We start from the raw sequence: 20,730 nt of genomic DNA, 5'->3' as shown, positions 1-20,730 counted from the left end.
TGCTTCTAGAAACGATGGCTGCAGCGTGGGGAGCAGGGCACACTGGAAGGGGTTGCTGGTGGACGCAGGGGGACCTGGACCTTGAGGGCAGGGTGGAGAGTGGCAGAGAGGGGCGGTGCAGGGGCCATGAAGTGGGGGGCAGAGTGGCGAGCTCGGCAGCAGGCAGCCGCTGGCACAGGGGTGTGGCACTCAGGAGGGCGCTGTAAGCAAGGGATGGAAATTTGGGCCTAAGGTGCTACCTGAAGCCCGGGAGAACCCAGGAGTGCCCAGGAGCAGGGTTAGGGAGGTGGTTTAACGGAGCTGCCTGGAGATTCAATGGGATAAGGGATGGAACTAAGGTCCTTGGGTCCAGCTTTGTTGAAAGCGGTCTTGGGAGCAGAATAGCTGAATGGCATGAGTGGTTTTTATTTTGGGGGAGGGGAGAACACAGTTGTATCACAATCACTGGCTCAAACTAGTATTATTTTATTTATTTATTTACTTATTTATTTTGAGATGGAATTTTACTCTGTGGCCCAGGCTGGAGTGCAGTGGCACGATCTCGGGTCACTGCAACCTCTGCTTTCCGGATTCAAATGATCCTCTTGCCTCAGCCACCCGAGTAGCTGGGATTACAGGCACCTGCCCCCACACCCGGCTAATTTTTGTATTTTTGTTGTTTTTGGTTTTTTCTTTTTTTTTGAGACAGAGTCTCGCAGTCGCCAGGCTGGAGTGCAATGGCGCGATCTCAGCTCACTGCAACCTCCACCTCCCAGGTTCAAGCGATTCTCCTGCCTTAGCCTCCAGAGTAGCTGGAATCACAGGCATGCACCACCATGCCCAGCTAATTTTTGTATTTTTAGTAGAGACGGGGTTTCACCATCTTGGCCAGGATGGTCTCGATCTCTTGACCTTGTGATCCGCCTGCCTCGGCTTCCCAAAGTGCTGGAATTATAGGCGTGAACCACCGTGCCCAGCTTAATTTTTGTATTTTTCGTAGAGATGGGGTTCACCATGTTGGCTAGGCTGGTCTCGAACTCCTAACCCAGGTGATCCGCCCGCCTTGGCCTCCCAAAGTGCTGGGATTACAGGCATCAGCCACTGCGCCTGGCCCTCAAACTAGTATTATTATGACTTTTTAAAAAAACGATCGACTGAAACCCCGAAGTTGTTTTCTCACAAGCTGCCATGAGGTTCTATTTCCCCATCCTGTACTTATATGGTTGCTTATCTAGACCAACGATTCTCTACCAGGGGTGATTCTTGCTCCCAGGGTCATCTGGCAGAGTCTGGAGACATTTTTGGTTGCTATGGGAGTGAGGGGGGAAGAGGGGTGCTCCTGGCATCTGGTGGGTGGAGGCCAGGGATGCTGCTCAGCACCCTGCAGTGCCCAGGTCGGTCCCATCCCAAAGAATGATCCGGCCCCAAATGCCTACAGTATCTAGGCTGGGAAACCCTGATTTAGACCCACGCGCAGGAATCTAAGCATCCCAGTACTCACTCTGTCACCTGGTGATTAAAGCCACCCCTATAGCTGTCTGTCATCTCCAGCTTTGATAAGTAAGCTTTCTACATCTTTATCTTCCCAAATTACAAGTTAAATGACTGACCGAGACACAGCAGAGGACAGAACCGTGGGTGGCTTCCCACTAAGTTAACATCAGCCCATTAATTAACAGCTTTGTGAACTTCCATCCACCGATGAGCATGGCTAAAAAATGGTCTTTTTTACCTCACGACCATCTTGTTTGTTTGTTTGTTTGTTTATTTTTTGGAGACAGAGTCTCGGCTGGAGTATAGTGGTATAATCATAGCTCACTGCAGCCCCAAACTCCTGGGGCTTAAGTAATCCTTCTCCCTATCTCCCAAGTAGCTGGAACTACAAGTGCACACCACCATGGCTAATTAAAAAAGATTTTTTTGCCGGGCACAGTGGCTCACGCCTGTAATCCCAGCACTTTGGGAGGCTGAGGCAGGTGGATCACGAGGTCAGGAGATCGAGACCATCCTGGTCAACACGGTGAAACCCCGTGTCTACTAAAGATGCAAAAAATTAGCCGGGCATGGTGGCGGGCGCCTGTAGTCCCAGCTACTTGGGAGGCTGAGGCAGGAGAATGGCGTGAACACAGGAGGTGGAGCTTGCGGTGAGCCGAGATCGTGCCACTGCACTCCAGCCTGGGCAACAGAGCAAGACTCTGTCTCAAAAAAAAAAGAAAAAAAAAAAAGCTTTTTGTTTTTTGTGGTTTTTTTTTGGTAGAGACAGGGTCTTGCCATGTTGCCCAGGCTGGTTTTGAACTCCTGGGCTCAATCGATCCTCCTGCCTTGGCCTCCCACTGTGTTGGGATTGCAGGCATGAGCCACCATACCCAGCCCATAACTATCTTAATATCTCTGCGTGCTTCTGATCCTGCCCCCCAAAATATGGTGTGGGACGTGGTTAGATGCTTTCTATTTCCATGTGTTTGATCCTGATTCGCTGGCTGAAATGCCAAAGGTCACGGGAATCTGTGACTTGCTTTCCAGTTCTTGCAAGATCCTATAGTGTCAGATGCAACTAGTAAGGGGACTCCTCCAACTCAACAATAAAAAACAAATACTCCCATTCACAAATGGGCAAAGGATGTAAACAGACACGTCTCCAAAGAAGAGATACAAACGACCAGTCAGCACATGAAAAGACGCTCAACATCAGTAGTCACCAGGGAAACGTAAAGCAAAACCGCCCACTTCACACCCACTAAGATGGTATAATTTATTTTATTTACTTTTTTTTTTTTTTTGAGACAGAGTCTTGCTCTGTCACCCAGGCTCCAGTGCAGTGGCTCAATCTCAGTTCACTGCAACCTCCGCCTCCTGGGTTCAAGTGACTCTCCTGCCTCAGACTCCTGAGTAGCTGGGATTACAGGCGCCTGCCACCACGCCCGGCTACTTTATGTATTTTTAGTAAAGACGGGGTTTTGCCATGTTGGCCAGGCTGGTCTGGAACTCCTGACCTCAGGTGATCCGCCCACCTTGGTCTCCCAAAGTGCTGGGATTACAGGCTGAGCCACCGTTCCTGGCCTAAAATGGTATAATTTTAAAAACCGAAAATTACGTGTCTCGGTGAGAAGGCGGAGAAACCAGGACCCTCATACACTGCTGGTAGGAAGGTAAAATGGGGCAGCTGCTATGGAAGACAGCTTGGTGGTTCCTAAAGAAGCCTGGCATAGGCCGGGCGCGGTGGCTCACGCCTCTAATCCCAGCACTTTGGGAGGCCGAGGAGGCCGGAATACGAAGTCAGGAGTTCGAGACCAGCCTGACCAACATTAAAAATACAAAAATTAGCCGGGTGTGGTGGTGGGCCCCTGTAATCCCAGCTACTTGGGAGGCTGAGGCAGGAGAATCGCTTGAACCCGGGAGGCAGAGGTTGCAGTGAGCCAAGATCACGCCATTGCACTGCAGCCTGCGTGACAGAGCGAGACTCCATCTCAAAAAAAAAAAAAAAAGAAAAGAAACCAAACAAAAAAACACAAAACATGGAAATAAGTGTGCATGTATAGATGAATGGATAAACAAAACGTGACATACACGCACACTGTAATATTATTCGGCCTTAAGAAGGACGTTCTGACACACAGATGGCCCTTGAGGACACTATGCTCAGTGAAATAAGCCGGTCACAAAAGAATACATCGTATGTGACTCCACTTCTAGGAGGTCCCTAGAGTTGTCAGATTCATAGAGACAGGAAGTAGAATGGTGGGTGCCAAGGGCTGGGGAGGGGGATGGAGAGTGAGTGTTTTATGAGGACAGAGTTGCAGCTTGGGAAGAGGAGAAAGTTCTAGAGATGGATGGTGGTGATGGTGGCATCAGCAATGTGAATGTGTTTAATGCCACCAACCTGTGCACTTAAAAAATGATTTTTTTAAAAAAAGATGCCACTTGGCTGGGCACGGTGGCTGACACCTGTCATCCCAGAACTTTGGGAGGCCAAGGTGGGCAGACCACTTGAGGTCAGGAGTTCAAGACCAGCCTGGCCAACATGGTGAAAGCCTGTGTCTACTAAAAATACAAAACTTAGCTGGACATGGTGGTGTGCACCTGTAATCCCATCTACTTGGGAGGCTGAGGCAGGAGAACTGCTTGAACCTGGGAGGTGGAGGTTGCAGTGAGCTGAGATCACACCACTGCCCTCCAGCCTGGGCAACAGGGCAAGACTCTGTCAAGAAAAGAAATAGAAAAGAAAAGGGAAGGGGAGGGGAGGGGAGGGAAAGGGGAAGGGGAAGGGGAAGAGGTAGGGGAAAGGAACAGGAAGAAAAGAAGGAAGGAAAGAGAGAAGCTTGGTGTGCAACTTCATTTTTAACATATCTGACAAAAGAAAGTACCTAAGGCCAGGTCTCAGGTGGAGAGGCCCTGCGCTGCCCAGGCTTGTTCTGAGATCCTCTGCTTCCTTTTGTGCAAATTTCACACTATTTTCTGGTATCAGGATGGAGGGACCTTCAATATCACCTATAGATACTGCAGATGCTGAAAAAGCATCTGCCTTGTGAGTATTTCTCTTGACACTGGGTACAGGCCAGATGCTGAAGTATAAAAGGTCCCAGCAAAACTATTCCACCCCCTGAGGCCTTCTCAGGAAGGGCAGTGGGTGGCATCTTTTAAACAATTATGTTAATTCTATTGACTGGGCAGAAATCAAAATGACAAGGGTGAAAAACCTTTTTTTTTTTTTTTTTTTTGAGATGGAGTCTCACGCTGCTGCCCAGGCTGGAGTGCAATAGCACAATCTCAGATCACTGCAACCTCTGCTTCTCAGGTTCAAGCGATTCTCGTGCCTCAGCCTCCCAAGTAACTGGGATTATAGGTGCACGCCACCACACCCAGCTAATTTTTGTATTTTTAGTAGAGATGAGGTTTTACCGTGTTGGCCAGGCTGGTCTCGAACTCCTGACCTCAGATGATCTGCCAGCCTCAGCCTCCCAAAGTGCTGGGATTACAGGCGTGAACCACCACGCCCAGCCCCTGAAAAACATTTTGATGAAAAGAAGACTGATTCTGAAAACATTAATTCAGGTCTAGTTACATAGCTGAAATCTTCCAGAAAGCTGGAAGATTTATATACATGTGTGTGTGTATGTATGTATGTATGTATATATATATACACACACACACACACACACACACATATATACATATATATGTGTATATATATATATATATATTTCAAGCCAACAATTTTAATGTGGGAAATAAACAGCAAATAAATGTCAGCAGAGGTGACTCTAAGAAGGACAGAGGAAACCAAACACCTGAGAGAGGCCGGGGGTTTCTCTTTCAGCAGATCAAAAGCAATCAGTCACAGGCGGAAGGCAGGGCAGAAAAACAGGTGTGCAGAATGCCAGAAAAAAACCTGTTTGCCTTCAATGGGCGGGGAAACTATTCAAGGGCACTGCATTTCTGGAAAAAGGGAACTGAAATGATGTCAGGGCTGGTGAACCTTAGAAAAACCCTTCACAGGCCGGGCATGATGGCTCACGCCTGTAATCCCAGCACTTTGGGAGGCCGAGGCGGGTGGATCACGAGGTCAGGAGTTCAAGACCAGCCTGGCCAACATGGCAAAACCCCATCTCTGCTAAAAAAAATACAAAAAAATTAGCCGGGTGTGGTGGCAGGCACCTGTAATCCCAGCTACTTGGGAGGCTGAGACAGGAGAATCACTTGAACTTGGAGGGCGGAGGTTGCAGTAAGTAAGCTGAGATCGCACCACTGCACTCCAGCCTAGGCGACAGAGTGAGACTCCATCTCAAAAGAAAAAAAAAAAAAAAGAAAGAAAAACCCCTCACAGGCCAGGCGCGATGGCTCACGCCTGTAATCCCAACACTCTGGGAGGCCGAGGTGGGCCTTGGCTCAAGTGTGAGTTCAGGTGTTTGAGACCAGCCTGGCCAACATGGTGAAACCCCGCATTTACTAAAAAATACAAAAATACAAAAATTAGCTGGAGGTGGTGGCAGGCGCCTGTAATCCCAGCTACTTGGGAGGCTGAGGCAGGAGAATAGCTTGAACTCAGGAGGTGGAGGTTACAGTGAGCCAAGATTGTACCACTGCACTACAGCTTGGGTGATAGAGTGGCCTCCATCTCAAAAAAAAAAAAAAAGACTCTTCATTAGTTTCCAATCTAATCCAAACTCTCGCAGAGGCCAACCTTTCCATAGCATGGACTGGGACTGCCATTAAGTCTTTTTTTTTTTTTTTTTTTTAAGAAACAGGGTCGGCCGGACGCGGTGGATCACGAGGTCAGGAGATCAAGACCATCCTGACTAACACGGTGAAACCCCGTCTCTACTAAAAATACAAAAAATTAGCCGGGCGAGGTGGTGGGCACCTGTAGTCCCAGCTACTTGGGAGGCTGAGGTAGGAGAATGGCATGAACCCAGGAGGCGGAGCTTGCAGTGAGCCGAGAACACGCCACTGCACTCCAGCCTGGGCGACAGAGCGAGACTCCAACTCAAAAAAAAAAAAAAAAGAAACAGGGTCTTGCTCTTGCCCAGGCTGGAATGCAGTGGTGCAATCACGGCTCACTGCAGTTTCGAACTCCTGGACTCAAGTGATCTTCCTGCCTCAGCCTCCCAAGTAGCTGGGACTATAGGTGCACACTACCTACCTGTAGTCACCACGCGTGGCTAAGTTTATATATTTCTTTTTGTAGAGATGGGGTCTCACTATGTTGCCCAAGCTGGTCTTGAACTCTTGGGTTCAAGTGATCCTCCCGCTTTAGCCTCCCAAAGTGTGAGATTACAGGCGTGAGCCACTGCACTCAGCCGGTCTTGTTGTTTTAATCTGGGGGGACTCAAACTCTATGTTGAACACCCCCAGGCTTGCAAATACCACAACAGATCATTACTCCCTTAGAAAACACACTGCAGGATAAAGAGGGGCCCCTCGGGGAGCTGCTGCTCATGGATGGGCCCAGATTGTGAAGAGGCCAACCTGGGACACAGCTGCTGAGCTCATGAGACAGGTGAGGGCCTCCTGTTCCCTAACCCGCATCCCTCGCCAAATTTACAGTCAGACCATGTGGCCCTAGAAACAGAACTGTAAAAATGATGAGTCTACTGTAGGGGCTGGTGAACCCCTACTGTCTGTGGGCTGGCCACCTGTTTTTGTAAATAAAGTTTTATCAGAACACGGCCACGCCCACTTGTTTCTCTGTTGTCTGTGGCTTCTTTTGAGTTGAGTGGCTGTGACAGAGGCTATGTGGCCTGCAAAGCCTGAAATATTTATTATCTGGCTCTTTCTCTTTTTTTTGAAACAGGGTCTCACTTTGTCATCCAGGCTGGAGGCAGTGGTGCGATTTCGGCTCACTGCAACTTCAACCTCCCGAGTTCAAGCAATTCTCCTGTCTCACCCCCCAAGTAGCTGGGATTATAGGCATAAGCCACAATGCCTGGATAATTTTTGTATTTTTAGTAGAGATGGGGTTTCACCATGTTACCCAGGCTGGTCTCCAACTCCTGGGATCAAGTGATCTGCCCACCTCTGCCTCCTGAAGTGCTGAGATTACAGGCGTGAGCCACTGCACCCAGCCTACTACCTCTTTTTTTTTTTTTTTTTTTTTTTTTGAGACGGAGTCTCGCTCTGTCGCCCAGGCTGGAGTGCAGTGGCGCGGTCTCTGCTCACTGCAAGCTCCGCCTCCTGGGTTCACGCCATTCTCCTGCCTCAGCCTCCCGAGTAGCTGGGACTACAGGCGTGGCCACCACGCCCGGCTAATTTTTTTGTATTTTCAGTAGAGACGGGGTTTCACCGTTTTAGTCAAGATGGTCTTAATCTCCTGACCTCGTGATCCGCCCGTCTCGGCCTCTACCTAGCTCTTAACAGAAAAAATTTGCTGGCCCCTGGCCTACTATATCTAATTGGTTTGTTCCGGAAGGGAGAGCCTATTTCCAAGAATTCAAATGCAACCGGCTGGGCTCATGCAGCCTGGGAACTCCCAATGCTCTATCCCTGATGTGCAGAAGGAACCGGAATAAAAGGAGTGGCAAAGTGGATTCGCTGTGCAAAGTCATTACTGAATTCCAGACGCTTGAAATTGCCCATGCTGGGAGCAAACAGGCCACAAACAAGTAGCAAAGAGGTTGGTTTCTTTTTTTTTTTTTTTGAGACTCAGTCTCACTCTGTCACCCAGGCTGGGGTACAGTGGCTCAATCTCAGCTCGCTTCAACCCCCACCTCTTGGGTTCCAGCGATTCTCCTGCCTCAGCCTCCTGAGTAGCTGGGATTACAGGCGCCTGCCACCACACCCGGCTAATTTTTGCATTTTTAGTAGAGACGGGGTTTTCACCATGTCGGCCAGGCTGGTCTCAAACTCCTGACCTCAGGTGATCCACCCACCTTGGCCTCCCAAAGTGCTGGGATTACCAGCGTGAGCCACCATGCCTGGCCAGTGGTTGGTTTCTGAGCATCTCAAGTTCCCTACCATCCTGAGTATGATGGCTATAACCTTTTTTTTTTTTTTTTTTGAGACGGAGTCTTGCCTTGTCGCCCAGGCTGGAGTGCAGTGGCACGATCTCTGCTCACTGCAAGCTCTGCTTCCCGGGTTCACGCCATTCTTCTGCCTCAGCCTCCCAAGTAGCTGGGACTACAGGCGCCCGCCACCATGCCCGGCTAATTTTTGTTTTTTTTTTGTTTTTTTTTAGTAGAGACGGGGTTTCACCGTGTTAGCCAGGATGGTCTCAATCTCCTGACCTCATGATCCGCCCGCCTCGGCCTCCCAAAGTGCTGGGATTACAGGCGTGAGCCACTGTGCCAGGTGGCTATAACTATTAATATAAGTCAGCAACCAGCTCCTACGCTAGGAAAATTCCAGAACCTTGCAAAGACCTTCATTAGCATTCCTTTTAGAACTGCAACAGTGTGAGCTTGAATATATTTTAACATATCCTGTGTCTCAAGGTCAGCTCGCAAGCTAGGTGCAGGGGAAGGCAGCTGGTACAGCTTTGTTTTTTGCCCTCTCTGAATCTATAACACTTTTGTGTTTGATGAAGGTGGTATCTGAATGCAGGGGAAGGAAAAGATTATATGGAGTATAGGCACACGGCCAGACATTTGACAGACTGTAATATCAGATTCCTACTCATACGTTTTGGCAAATTATATTCACAGAGAATTCAGATTTAGAAGCTTTTCAAAAAGAATCTGGAGGCCAGGTGTGGTGGCTCACGCTTGTAATCCCAGCACTTTGGGAGGCCGAGGTGGGTGGATCACCTGAGGTCAGGGGTTCGAGACCAGCCTGGCCAACATGGTGAAACCCTGTCTCTACTAAAAATACAAAAAATAGCCAAGCGTGGTGGCACGCACCTGTAATCCCAGCTACCTGGGAGGCTGAGGCAGGAGAATCGCTTGAACCCAAGCGGATGGTGGAGGTTGCAGTGAGCCGAGATAGCGCCAACGCACTCCAGCCTAGGTGACAGAGCGAAACTCCGTCTCAATAACAACAACAACAAAAAGAATCTGGTGTTCTCCTGAAGACCTCCTCTTTCCTCTCTGCAATTAACTGGTTCTAAAGAGTGAGACCTTCTACATTTACTTCAACTTCAAAATACTGGAAAATCTCTGTGTTGTAAAGAGCCTAAGAAATGAGTGCCAATAGCTTGTAAACTTGTTCTAGGCTGGGAATGGTGGCTCCCACCTGGAATCCCGGTGTTTTGGGAGGCTGAAGCAGGAGGATCCCTTGAGCCCAAGAGTTTAAGACCAGCCTGGGCAATATGGTGGAACCCCATCTCTACAAAACAGTATTACAAAAACCAACAATTAGCCAGGCGTGGTGGTGCATGCCTGTGGTCCCAGCTACTCAGGAGGCTGAGGCGGGAGGATTGCTTGAGCCTGGCAGGTAGAGGTTGCAGTGAGCTATGATCACACCACTGCACTCCAGCCTGGGCAACAGAGCAAGACCCTGTTTCAAAAACTAAAACAAAACAAATTTGTTGTTTACAAATCGCTAGAAATAGGAGGTTCCTGAAGTGGGCTGAACAGTGTCCCACCAAAATTCAAGTCCAGTGAGAACCCTGGAATATGGACTTCTTTGGAAAGAGAGCCTGGGGCAGAGGTCATTAGTTAAGGATCTCGCGATGAAATTTCGATTTAGGGTAGGCCCTAGAGCCTATGACTGGTGTCTGTGTAGAGAAAGGAGAGGGAGATTTAGAGACACAGATACAGAGGGGAAACACACACACAGGTGAAGGCCACATGACCACGGACGGTGTGGAATGACGTGGCTACAAGCCGAGGAATCCCTGGGGCCACCTTTTAGAAGCTGGAAGAGGTCGCTGGGCGCGGTGGCTCACGCCTGTAATCCCAGCACTTTGGGAGGCCGAGGCGGGCGGATTGCCTGACGTCAGGAGTTTGAGACCAGCCTGACTGACATGGTGAAACCTCGTCTCTACTAAAAGTACAAAAAATAAGCTGGGCATAGTGGCGGGCACCTATAATCCCAGTTACTGGGGAGGCTGAGGCAGGAGAATCTCTTAAACTCAGTAGACAGAGGTTGCAATGAGCCAAGATCATGCCATTACACTCCAGCTTGGGTGAGTGAGACTCCATCTCAAAAAAATAAAAATAAAAATAAAGCACCCGAGTCTGTCGCACACAATAAAGGTGAGTTCGGTTTGGTAACACTTTGCATCCTATTATTGTACGTGTGCCCATTGGATCACGGTATAGAATGTTCTGTTTCTGGTCAAAACAAAATGCACCCATCTGAAGGAGCTACAAGAGAGTCCCAGAGGCCCCTGTCTTCAGGCCCAACCATTGGGCGAACCTTCCAGACCAACAGAGAGCTATCCTCATGCTAAAATACTCCAGGACTGGGATGTTCAGGTCGGATTAGCTCCACGATCTATCTAAAAGGCCTTTTAATAGAGACATGGCAAAACCCCGTCTCTACTAAAAATACAAAAATTAGCCGGGTGTGGTGGTGGGCGCCTGTAATCCCCATTACTGGGGAGGCTGAGGCAGGAGAATCACTTGAACCTGGGAGACGGAGATTGCAGTGAGCCGAGATTGAGCCACTGCCCTCCACCCTGGGTGACAGAGCGAGACTCCATCTCAAAAAAAAAAAAAAAAAGAGAGAGATCCTCCTGCCTCAGCCTCGCAGAGTGGGTTTGCTTTGGGTTTCTACCTAACTGTGTTTCTTCTTTTTGTGACTTGACAACTGTTATCCAGATTAGTCGGTATTTACAGGACAACAGAGAACGTAGCCCAAGAAGCCCCTTGAGCATCTAACTGGCTCCCTGGAGCCAGGACAGGGAAGGGATCAACAATGAACACACGAGGTCAGGTCAACTCAGTGAAACAGCCCCAGGGCAGCCCGTACGTGCCTCTGGCAAGGTGCTCCTTACTATTCCTTCACATTTCTTCTTACAGATTACAAATAACTAGGCCAGGTGCAGTGGCTCACACCTATAATCCCAGCACTCTGTGAGGCTGAGGCAGGAGGATCTATTTTTTTTTTTGAGATGGAGTCTCGCTGTGTTGCCCAGGCTGACGTGCACTGGCTCAATCTCGGCTGACTGCAACCTCCGCCGCCTCCCGGGTTCAAGTGATTCTCCTGCCTCAGCCTCATCAGTAGCTGGGATTACAGGCACCAACCACCACGCCTGGCTAATTTTTGTATTTTTAGTAAAGATGAGGTTTTGCCATGTTGGCCAGGCAGGTCTTGAACTCCCAGCCTCAGGTGATCTGCCTGCCTTGGCCTCCCAAAGTGCTGGGATTACAGGTGGGAGTCATTGAGCCCAGCAGGAGGATCTCTTGAGCCCAGGAGTTCAAGACCAGCCTGGGCAACACGGCGAGGCTTCATCTCTACAAAAAATAAAAAATTAGCCGGGCACGGTGGCGCACACCTGTAGTGCCAGCTACTTAGGAGGACAAAGCGGGAGGATTGCTTGTGCCCAGGAGGTCAAGGCTTCAGTGAGCTGTGATTCCTCTATCCTGGGCAACAGAGCAAGACCGTCTCAAAAAAAAAAAAAAAAAAAAAAAAAAAGAAAGAAAAAGCTAAGTTTAGGCAACAACGTAAATGAACCTTGCAATCGTTACGCTAAGTAAAAGAAGTCACATTAATACATCAAGTATACTGTAAGATTCCACTGATATGAAAAGTCTAGAATAGACAGATCTAGAGACAGAAAGTAGGGTTGTGGCTGCTGGGGGCTGGGAGGATGGGGGAATGGGCAGTGAAAGCTATGGGTGTGAGCTTTTCTTGTGGGTGATGACAATGTTCTGAAATTATAGTAGTGACAGCTGCACCACTCTGTGAACATAGTAAAAATCACTGATTTGGCCGGGTGTGGTGGGCTCACGCCTGTAATCCCACCACTTTGGGAGGCCAAGGCGGGCGGATTGCTTGAGGTCAGGAGGCCTGCACCTGTAGCCCCAGCTACTTGGGAGGCTGAGGCAAGAGAATCACTTGAACCCAGGAGGCGGAGGTTACAGTGAGCCGAGATCGCGCTACTGTACTCTAGCCTGGGTGACAGAGTGAGACTCTTGTCTCAGAAAAGACAAAACAAACACATTGAATTGTACACTGTAAAAGGGTGAGTTCTGTGGTATGTGAATCACATTATCCCAATTTTAAATTTGCTATAATATAATATAAATTGTGATCATATAATTATCTTGGCCAGCAGCAGCTGGTCAAGAGGGCTTTCTGGGTCATGCCTGGGCTATACCTGCTCCGAGGCTCTCACCTTGTCACACTGGATGGCACAGACACACTTTGTAACCTTCTCCTACGTGGTCCTACATGGCAGGGACCAGCACATGGGCACACTGACATCTCCTGGGCATTAGGCAATCTATTAACCTAGCCCCACACCACTTACGGGGCAAGCTGGTCCCCTTTCCTTTAGGGTTCTCTTAGCTTTACCCCCCAGTCTTCCTGCCACTCAGTCTCAAACCATTCCTTAAAATTCTGTCCCATTGCCACTGTGCTTCCAGTTCTTATTCCATCTCTTCCTCTCTTTGTAACTGCTTTATTGAGATAGAATTATCATACCACACAACTCACCCTTTGACAGCATCCAATTCAATGGTTCTTAGTATGTTCACAGAGTTCTGCATCTGTCATCACAATCTATTTTATGTATTTATTTATTTTATTTTTTGAGACAGAGTCTCGCTTAGTTGCCCAGGCTGAAGTGCAGTAGCAGGATCTCAGCTCACTGCAACCTCCGTCTCTGGGGTTCAGGCAATTCTCATGCCTCAGCCTCCTGAGGAGCTGGGTCTACAGGCACGCGCCACCACACCTGGCTAATTTTTGTATTTTTAGTAGAGATTGGGCTTCACCATGTTGGCCAGGCTGGTCTCGAACTCCTGACGTTGTGATCTGCCCGTCTTGGCCTCCCAAAGTGCTGGGATTACAGGCATGAGCCACTGCGCCCAGCCTACAGTCAATTTTAGAATGCCTTCATCACCTCAAAAAGAAACCCCATTACCTTGGCCATCACTCCCCACTCCACTACCCCCAGCCTGTGGCAACCACTAATCCACTTTCTGTCCTTGTGGATTTGCCTGTTGTATACATTTCATATAAATGGAATCATACAGCAGGTGGCCTTTGGAGACTGGCTTCTTTCACTGAGCAAGTTTTTTCCAGGTTCATCTGTGTATCAGAACTTCTTTTTCATGGCCAAGTAATATTCCACAGTATGGCAGGACCACATTTTATGTATCCGTTCCTCAGCTGATGAACATTTAGGTTGTCTCTGCTTTCTGGCTACTTGGAATAATGCTACTATGAACATTCCTCTGCAAGTGTTTGTGTAGACCTATGTTTTCATTTGCCTTAGGAACCTACAGAGGAACAGAATTGCTGGGTTAACTCAAGGTTTAAGCTTTGGAGGAACTGCCTGTTTCCCAAGGCAGCTACACCAACCTATATTCCCACCAGCAGTGTATGAGGGTTCCAATTTTTCCATCTTCCCATCTCTCTTAGGGATGGGCACAATGGCTCATGCCTATAATCCCAGCACTTTGGGAAGCCAAGGCAGGCAGATTGCTTGAGTTCAGGAGTTCAAGACCAGCCTGGGCAACATGGTAAGACCCCTGTCTCTCCAAAAAATAAAAAAAAAAATTAGCCAGGCGTGATGGCGTGTGCCTGTGGTTCCAGCTATTTGGGAGGCTGAGGTGGGAGGATCACTTGAGCCCAGGAGGTTGAGGCTGCAGTGGGCTATGATTGTGACACTGCACTCCAGCCTGGGTGACCGGGCAAGACCCTGACTCAAAACCAAAACAAACAAAACCTCATTGGTTAGGAGCCCCCAAGTGGACATCACAAAGGGTCACACGGACCCACCACTGGCCACCACATCCTGGCATTGTCAGCGCTACAGAGCTGATCCCTTGCTGCCTCCAGCGCCCAAGGATGCTGAAATCCTTTGCTCTACATTCTATCTGGTCCGTCACTATCCATTTCACTCCTGTAAGGGAACTACTAAGTCCGGCAATCCCCATTGTGGATAACTTCCCAACTTACTATTGTTTCTAAATTCAATTTCGCTCTTCAAATGAAACGTCAGCAAATTAGAGGTATCCATACACAGAGTGTAACTGGGATGTCCCTGTACGCAAGATGATGCTAGATTCCTGCCAAGTAATCTGACATGGTCCTCCCCTCCTTCCATCCCACACTGCAATGAGAGAGCACCGCTCAGGACTCCCTCTTTTCATTTATAAATATTTATTTATTTAGAGATAGGGTCTTGCTCTGTTGCCAAGGCTGGAGTGCAGTGGTGTGATCACAGCTCTCTGCAGCCTTGACCTCCCAGGCTCAAGCAATCCTTCCATCTCAGCCTCCCAAGTAGCTGGGGCCAGAGGTGTGAGCCATCACACCTTGCCAATTTTTCAATTTTTTGTAGAGATAGGATTCTTGCTATGCTATCCAGGCTGGTCTTGAACTCCTGGCCTGAAGTAGTCCTCCTGCCTCAGCCTTCCAAAGTACTGGGATTACAGGTGTGAGCTGCTGTGCCCGGCCAATTTTTGTTTTCATTTTTGAGCTGAGACTTTCTCCAGACCAACTCCCTCTTTTCACTTTCTCTCCTCCTGAAACCCACCCATAAGAATGATGAACTGAGCCAGGTATGGTGGCCGATGCTTGTAGTCCCAGCTACTCAGGAGGCTAAGGCAGGAGGAACACTTTAACCCAGGAGTTTGCATTTAGCCTGGACAACACAGCAAGACCCTAACTGTTTTTTTAAAAAAATAATAAGATGTCCTGGAAGTAAATACTAATGACTGTTGCTTAACTCTGTGAGTATCCTAAAACACACCAAATGGTACACTTTTAAAAGGTGAATTTTATGCTGTGCTAATTATATTTCAATAAAGCTGCTGTATTAAAAAAGTGACGTGAATTAAAAATGTAACCATCCACCATCCACAATGTGCTAAACGTGTACTGTTAGTGAAAACTTTAGAATATATATTTTTTCAATATATGACCATAAATCAGTGTATGAAGCCGTGCATGGTGACTCACATCTATAATACCAACACTTTGGGAGACAAAGGTAGGAGGATCGCTTGAGCCCATGAGTTTGAGACCAGCCTGGGCAACCCTATCTCTAACACACACACAAAAATACAAAAATTAATTGGGCGCGGTGGTACGCACCTATTGTCCTAGCTCCTTGGGAGGCCGAAGTGGGAGGATTGCTTGAGCCTAGGAGGTCGAGGCTGTAGTGAGCTGTGATCGCACCACTGCTCTCCAGCCCAGGTGATAAGAGCGAAACTCTGTCTCAAAAAAAAAAAGAAAAAAAAAAAGGCCGGGCGTGGTGGCTCACGCCTGTAATCCCAGCACTTTGGGAGGCCGAAGTGGGCAGATCACGAGGTCAGGAAATCGAGACCATCCTGGCTAACACGGTGAAACCCAATCTCTACTAAAAATACAAAAAATTAGCCAGGCGTGGTGGCAGGCACCTGTAGTCCCAGCTGAGGTGCCTGCCTGAGGTGGTAGGCTGAGGCAGGAGAATGGCGTGAACCCGGAGGAGGAGCTTGCAGTGGGCCAAGATCATGCCACTGCACTCCAGCCTGGGGGACAGAGCAAAACTCTGTCTCAAAAAAAAAAAAAAAAAAAAGAAGGAAAAACAAAATTAGTGTATCTACTGCTTTGAACATATTGAACATAATCAGACTAGAACTCTATACTCAGTTGAAACTATGAATCTATCTCTGACAAAAGCAGAGAAGAAAGCAAACTTAATTTAGTTCACATACAACTTAATTTGCATCACAAAAATGAGAACAACTTACCCAGTTTCCCTCCCTCACCCAGTCAGCCACAATCCTCCCCGCAAAAAATTCCTCCAGGCAGCTGCTAGGCTTCCACTGGTGCTGTTTTGCACCTAGAGAGAGAGTTTTCAAAACACAGGAGTTCTTGACCATCTCAGGGGGAAAGTAAAGTTTACCTAACAAACAACAAAGAAACAGCGATTGGCTGGACTTCATATAAGGTCTCTGGGCTTTTAAATGATTTTCAGGAGGTGGCAGCAAAAATGTTTTGTAAGTCATAGAGTTTGAAGAGATGGAAACATGACCCAGGATGAGTGAGAATGAGGGAGATCTTGACACACGATCTGAGCTATGTTAAACATGTGCTAGGTAAACACCCAGGGAGGCACAGCCAGTCACCACGGCCCTGGCCCACAAAGGGCAATGGCCTTGAAGCCGTAATTGCTACTGTGTGACAAGAATGAAAATTATACTACAGCTATGCCAGAAACAATGTATGTGCTACTTCCCCTTTCAAAGTGGGGACATTCTCAACTCGATTTAAGCAAGAAAGAGAGAAAGAACCAAAGAATCTCTTTTCTTTCTTTTTTTTTTTTTCTTTTGAGACAGAGTCTAGCTCTGTTGCCCAGGCTGGAGTGCAATGGCATGATCTCGGCTCACTGCAACCTCTGCCTTCCGGGTTCAAGCGATTCTCCTGCCTCAGCCTCCCAAGTAGCTGGGATTACAGGCGCAGGCCACCATGCCCAGGTAATTTTTGTATTTCTTAGTAGAGATGGGGTTTCACCCTGTTGGCCAGGCTGGTCTCGAACTCCTGGCCTCTCTGCCCACCTCGACCTCCCAAGGTGTTGGGATTACAGGTGTGAGCCATGGTGCCCGGTCTCTTTTCTGCTTCTCTAAGGTATGCCATTTAAAAATGAAATATGACCGGGCGTGGTGGCTCATGCCTGTAATCTCAGCTCTCTTGGAGGCCAAGGAGGGGATATTACCTGAGGTCAGGAGTTCGACATCAGCCTGGCCAACATGGCGAAACCCCACCTCTACTAAAAATACAAAAAATTAGCTGGGCGTGGTGGCACACACCTGTAATCCCAGCTACTTGGGAGGCTGAGGCAAAATTGCTCAAACTTGGGAGGCGGAGGTTGTAGTGAGCCAAGATCACACCACTGCACTCCAGCCTGGGCGCCAGAGCGAGACCGTCTCAAAAAACAAAAGGAAAAAGAAAAAGGAAACACACTTTGAAGTATATATACACAGTGGCATGGTTAAATCTAGCTTAGTAACAAATGCAGCACTTCACATAGCTCTCATTTTTGTGGTGAAAGTGCTTAACATCCGCTCCTCTTGCATTTTTCAAGAATATGTCACGTTGCACATGATAAATACATACACTGTTATCTGTCAGTTAAAAAAACAAAAACAAAAACCACAGGCTGTGGCAGCTCACGCCTGTAATCCTAGCACTTTGGGAGGCTGAGGTGGGAGGATCGCCTGAGTCCAGGACTTCAAGACCAGCCTGGGCAACATAGCGAGACCCCACAAAAAAAATTTTTTTTTTTTTTTGAGATGGAGTCTCGTTCTATTGCCCAGGCTGGAGTGCAGTGGCACGATCTCGGCTCACTGCAACCTCTACCTCCCGGGTTCACGCCATTCTCCTGCCTCAGCCTCCTGACTAGCTGGGACTACAGGCACACGCCATCATGCCCAGCTAATTTTTTGTATTTTTAGTAGAGACGGGGTTTCACCGTGTTAGCCAGGATGGTCTCAATCTCCTGACCTCGTGATCTGCCCCCCCGGGCCTCCCAAAGTGCTGGGATTACAGGTGTGAGCCACCGCACCCGGCCCAAAAACTTTTTAAAAACTAGCCAGACATGGAAGCGCGTGTCTGGAGTCCCAGCTACTTGGGAGTTTGTGGCAGTAGGATTATTTGAGCCCAGGAGTTCGAGGCTGTAGTGAGCTATGATTGTGCTATTGCACTCCAGTCTGGGCAACAGAGTGAGACCCTGTCTCTAAAAAGAAAAAAAAAATTTAACTAAAATCACATACTAATTTCAGAAGAAAACAAAAACGAAATAAGCTATACAAAACCAAAACAAAGTAACGTTTACAAAAATGAAATGTATTATGCCTGCCAGCTGTTTGCTCTTTTTTGCTCTAGAACAAACACAACTTCATTTTTTTTTTTTTTTTTTTTCGCAAAAAGGCTTGCTGACCTACAGAAATAGGAAACTACTGATAAAGCGTAAACCCTGACTCGGTCCAAACAACATCCGAGATGCTCAAATTTTCCAAACTCTTTATAATTTGGAATGTTAACCTAAACATCCAAGCCTGGGAGCATTCGCATATGCAAAGGGTGTATAACACTGATGGAAAGTTTGCCATATGCCAGACACTTCTGTGATGCACCTTACACAGATTACTTCATAGAAACCCCAACCAACCCTTATTCCCATTTTAAAGATGGGAAGACGGAAACTTAGTGAAGTTACATGGCTAACAGGTGGTGGAACTGGGACCAGAACCCAGCTCGGATCTGACCTCAAGCCTGTGCTCCTGACACTTCTTTTTTTTTCTTTTTAGACAGTCTTGCTCTGTCGCCAGGCTGGAGTGCAGTGGCCCGATCGCGGCTCACTGCAACTTCTGCCTCCCGAGTTCAAGTGATTCCCCTGCCTCAGCCTCCAGAGTAGCTGGGACTACAGGCGTCCGCTACCATGCCCGGCTAATTTTTGTATTTTAGTAGAGATGGGGTTTCACCATGTTGGCCAGGATGGTCTCGATCTCCTGACCTCGTGATCCACCCACCTTGGCCTCCCAAAGTGCTGGGATTACAGGCTTGAGCCACCGCGCCCAGCCTCTCCTGACACTTCTTACAGCTGGAGGATTAATCATTCACTCAGACACCTGCAAAACTCATCCCTTGGCCACTGGGCTGTCTATACTCTCCTGAACTCTCTCTCTGGTCAATGGGAAGAGAATGGGGCCCTTCAAAGCTACTGGCTGGAGCTTCATCTCCGCGAAAACAAGGCAAAGGGGAAAAGGTGTGTTGGCCGCTTCACTTCCGTGGTAAAACTTTAAGAACGTTTTTTAATCCTGTGGTCCAGGCTTTAATCTCAACAGAGCAAGAGATAAGGGGCAGATAGCTACAGCAAAACACTCAAGTGCTAGTCGAATTAACGCAGGAACAGAAAACCAAATATCGCACTTTCCCACTTGTAAGTGGAGCTAAACCTTGGGTACTCATGGACACAAAGAAGACAACCGAAACTGAGCTCTACTAGAGCGGGGAGGGAAGGAGGAGGTCAAGGGTTGAAACTAACTATTGGGTGCTATGCTCAGTACCTGGGTGACGAGATCAGTCACACCCCAAACCTCAGCATCACGCAATATATCCAGGTAACAAACCTGTACATGTACCTCCTCAATCTCAAATAAAAGTTGAAATTTAAAAACGTAAAACAAAACGAAACATACAAGGACCAGGGGAAAGCTTCTCGTTCCCGTCCGCAATGAAAGCACCAACTGAGTTCTTATACAACAAACTAAAACCCATGGCACAGATAGTTCTCACGGTTTTGCACCCAAACGCTCCCTGCCAGGGAGGGCTGTCTGCTCCGGGGTGTGAGGGTTCTCCTGGGAGGCCTGAAATACGACGGTGCTGGGTATTGTGGTGGGTTCCATTCCATCCCTGGTCCTGCCCCGGACGCTCCTGAACGAGGAGCAGAGGCTGGGGCCCGAGTGACCCCTCCTCTCCTCTCCTGGAGGAGAGTAAGCCGCAGCACCCCAGGACTGGCTGGGGCTCGGACGGAGCCGGCGGGCATCGTCTGCACCTGTGCACCCTGCAATCGCCGCCTAGAGCCTCCATGCATTGAAGGAGCAGCCTGCACCCCAGCACCCGTTCGCCTGCCTGGAGAAGTCCCCCAGGAGCCGGCGGGAGGCCCGAGGCAGCCCCGGGGGTCCCGCGCCCCAGGCCACCCCCTGAAGAGAACGAGGGCCCCCTCCTGAGCCCCGTTTTCCTCGGGACCGCCCCGCCGCCGTCCTCACCTCGGCCCGATCGCCCGCAGGCCGCTCTCCGCCAGCTCCTCTGCCGCTCTCCGCCAGCTCCTCTGCCACTCTCGCAGCCGCCTCCGACGCCTCCGCCCGGCCTCCCCGGATCCACAGTAGCTAGCAGCTGGGAGCCGGAAGCGGGAAGCCGCGCGAGGAGAGCGGCGCATGCGCGATCCCGCCTCGGAGGCGGGGCAGAGGGCGTGACCCGGAAGGAGGCGTGCCCTCGAGGGCGGGGCGCTCCCGGGGACCTGGGGCTGCTGCCCCCCGAGCCGCGGGGAGGGGGCGTCGGCTCGGCCTTGAGAGGGGCGCGGGCACCGAAGTGGGAGGGTGCTCGCGGCGAGGGCGACTTTTGAGGGGCGGGTTAGCGGGGTTGGGGGGCTTTTTGAAGGAGAGCAATGCGAGCCTGGCTGTCAGTGGGGCCGGGGGCTCTGAGGGGACAGCTGGGTTGCGG

The 20,730-nt window shown here is 49.1% G+C and overlaps 1 protein-coding gene across 4 annotated transcripts in view; it reads right to left on the bottom strand.

The window, feature by feature from the left end:
- Nucleotides 1–20,461, bottom strand: part of ARHGEF18 (Rho/Rac guanine nucleotide exchange factor 18) — an 86,599-nt gene extending 66,138 nt beyond the window's left edge. For 2 of the 4 annotated variants that reach the window (XM_034946296.3, XM_063599810.1), the window contains exon 1: nucleotides 20,277–20,425. The gene's annotated coding sequence lies outside the window, so the exon portion shown is untranslated. Of the gene's footprint in view, nucleotides 1–20,276 lie in introns of all 4 variants that reach the window. The other 2 variants (XM_034946297.3, XM_034946298.3) reach the window with 2 other exon arrangements.
- Nucleotides 20,462–20,730: the final 269 nt, after the last annotated feature.

The sequence above is a fragment of the Pan paniscus genome, chromosome 20, assembly GCF_029289425.2.
Source record: "Pan paniscus chromosome 20, NHGRI_mPanPan1-v2.0_pri, whole genome shotgun sequence".
Taxonomy (NCBI): Eukaryota; Metazoa; Chordata; class Mammalia; order Primates; family Hominidae; genus Pan; species Pan paniscus.
The sequence above is the reverse complement of the archived record's forward strand: the minus strand, read 5'-3'. Positions and strand labels throughout refer to the sequence as shown.